This window comes from Leucoraja erinacea, chromosome 6, assembly GCF_028641065.1.
Source record: "Leucoraja erinacea ecotype New England chromosome 6, Leri_hhj_1, whole genome shotgun sequence".
Taxonomy (NCBI): Eukaryota; Metazoa; Chordata; class Chondrichthyes; order Rajiformes; family Rajidae; genus Leucoraja; species Leucoraja erinaceus.
The window spans coordinates 7,555,422-7,558,918 of record NC_073382.1 but is presented as its reverse complement, the minus strand read 5'-3'; positions in this window follow the sequence as shown (position 1 = coordinate 7,558,918).

Genomic DNA, 3,497 nt, shown 5'->3' with positions numbered 1-3,497 from the left:
GGCTATTTCTACACTAACTTCCCTCAATGTCCTAGGGAATATCCTGTCAGGACCTGGAGACTTATCCACTTTTATATTTTTCAAAAGTGTCAGTACTTCATTTACTTTGAACCTCATAGTGTCCATAGCTACTCTACTAGTTTCCCTTACCTCACATAATTCAATATCCTTCTCCTTGGTGAATACCGAAGAAAAAAAATTGGTCAATATCTCCCCCATCTCTTTTGGCTCTGCAGATAGCTGTCCACTCTGTCTCTCCAATGGACCAATTTTATCCCTCGTTATCCTTTTGCTATTAATATAGCTGTAGAAACCCTTTGGATTTACTTTCACCTTACTTGCCAAAGCAACCTCATATCTTCTTTTAGCTTTTCTAATTTCTTTCTTAAGATTCTTTTTACATTCCTTATACTCCTCAAGCACCTCATTTACGTCATGCTGCCTATAATTATGGTAGATCTCCCTCTTTTTCCGAACAAGATGTCCAATTTCCCTTGAAAACCAGGGCTCTTTCAATTTTTACTGTTTCCTTTCAACTGAAGAGGAACTGACTGACTGACTTGGCCTCCACAGCCTTCTGTGGCAAAGAATTCCGTATATTCACCACCAACTGAAGAAAGAAATTCCTCCTCCTCTCCGTCCTTAAATTCTGAGGCTAGGACCTCTAGTCCGAGACTCTCCCGCTAGTGGAAACATCCTCTCTACATCCACTCGATCCAAGCCTTTCACTATTCTGTATGTTTCAATGAGGTCCCTCCTCATTCTGCAAGAATTTTGAGTTTGTCAGTAATACGAGAGGCTAGCATTACTAATGTACAGGGAATGGTTGTTTCACAGGTCTTAAGAAACATAGAAACATAGAAAATAGGTGCAGGAGTAGGCCATTCGGCCCTTCGAGCCTGCACCGCCATTCAATATGATCATGGCTGATCATCCAACTCAGTATCCTGTACCTGCCTTCTCTCCATACCCCCTGATATCTTTAGCCACAAGGGCCACATCTAACTCCCTCTTAAATAGAGCCAATGAACTGGCCTCAACTACCTTCTGTGGCAGAGAATTCCCGAGATTCACCACTCTCTGTGTGAAAAATGTTTTTCTCATCTTGGTCCTAAAAGATTTCCCCCTTATCCTTAAACTGTGACCCCTTGTTCTGGACTTCCTCAACATCGGGAACAATCTTCCTGCATCTAGCCTGTCCAACCCCTTTAGAATTTTGTAAGTTTCTATAAGATCCCCCCTCAATCTTCTAAATTCTAGCGAGTACAAGCCGAGTCTATCCAGTTTTTCTTCATATGAAATTCCTGACATCCCAGGAATCAGTCTGGTGAACCTTCTCTGTACTCCCTCTATGGCAAGAATGTCTTTCCTCAGATTAGGAGACCAAAACTGTACACAATACTCCAGGTGTTGTCTCACCAAGACCCTGTACAACTGCAGTAGAACCTCCCTGCTCTTATACTCAAATCCTTTTGCTATGAATGCTAACATACCATTCGCTTTCTTCACTGCCTGCTGCACCAGCATGCCTACTTTCAATGACTGGTGTACCATGACACCCAGGTCTCGTTGCATCTCCCCTTTTCCTAATCGACCACCATTCAGATAATAGTCTACTTTCCTGTATACAGAATACAAACATGTTGCCATTTACACAGCAGCTTAATCAAGCAATATCAAAAAGTTTAAAATATTTAATTCCTCTGCTGACATTTTGCCAAAATCAAGGGCAGATAATTCCTGTGTATTTAACTTTCTAGATCATATATTTATTTATAAATTAGCAATTATTATTTGATATTATATGGGAACACAGGTTCAAAAGATCATGGAGCAGAATTAAGCCATTTGGCCCATCAAGTCTACGCCACCACTCAATCATTACTGATCTATCTTTCCTTCTCAATCCCATTCTCCTGCCTTCTCCAAAATAACCCCTGACACCCTTATTATTAATCAAGAATCAGTCAATCTCCGCTATAAAAATATCTAATGACTGAGCCTCCACAGCAATCGGTGGTAATGAATTCCACAGATTCGCCTCCCTCTGACTAACGAGATTCCTCCCCATCTCTTCTCTAGAATGTTTTTTTCTAACGTGTTGCATTGCTGTTGCAAAGTCTGGCTCCGTCTCATCTGTTCTCCTCCTGCTGAGGTTTCTCAGCCCAGAGAGACCAAACATGTACAAATATAGACACAAAATGATGGAGTGAATCAGCGGGACAGGCAGCAGCTCTGGAGAAATGGACTAGGTGACGATTAAGGTCGGAACTCTTCTTCAGATCTCCTCCAATTGGCATGTTGCATTGGTTAAACTGGACACAGTCTACGTTACATTTGTCATGGCCATTCTTCATTTAAGTGGATATTTATCCCTCAGAATCCTGGAAGGAAAAATGAAAAGACATTTCGGACAGGGACATGGATAGGAAAGGTTCGGAGGTGTATGGACCCAAAGTGGGCCAGTGGGACCAGTGTAGATGGGGCAACATGGCCACCATGGGAAGTTGGGCCGAGTGGTCTGTTTCCATGCTTTATGACTGCATGGCTCTAAATCAGAGCATGGGTGACTATACGGTTTACAGATCGGCAGAGGGTGGCACAGTGGCACAGCAGGGCTAGAGTTGCTACCTTACAGTGGCAGAGACCGGGGTTGTATATTGACTATGGGTGCAGTCTGGATGGAGTTTAATACATTCTCCCTGTCACAGCTAGGGTTTTCTCCGGGTGCTCCGGTTGCCTCCCACCCTCCAAAGATGTACAGTTTTTTAGGTTAATTTTCTTCCAAATATTGTAGATATTGTCCCTGGTGTGTGTAGGTTTGTGTATGGGATGACTGCTGGTCGGCAAGCCTCAGAGGGCCGAAGGGCCTGTTTCCATGCTGTATGTCTCTAAAAACTCTCTCTAAAAAGATTATAGCATTCTAAGGCTCTCTAGGAAAGACACACTGGATTTCTCTTTGTTTAAGAAGAAACTGCAGATGCTGGAAAATCGAAGGTACACAAAAATACTGGAGAAACTCAACGGATGCAGCAGCATCTATGGAGCGAAGGAAATAGGCAACGTTTTGGGCCGAAACCCTTCTTCAGGGTTTCGGCCCGAAACGCTGCCTATTTCCTTCGCTCCATAGATGCTGCTGCACCCGCTGAGTTTCTCCAGCATTTTTGTGTACCCTGGATTTCTCTTTGCTGGCTACAGATGGCCTTGAATTTTAGTCACAGAAGAAAAACATGAGAGTGAGCTTTGGAGCCAATCCAGGAAGAGATTTCCAAAGCTCCACACCCGGTGAGTGTAGAATATTTTGCTCATAGCAGTCCCAAACTGCTTCCACCTCATTACATAGAAACATAGAAACACAGTAACATACAAACATAGAATTTTGGTCATGGATGTATATGAGCTTTTTGTGGTAAAGTTATCTATGACCCTCTCCCACTGGCGAAAGATAAAAAAAAGCTTGTTCACACGTACCAGCAGATTCAGGAACAACATCTGGG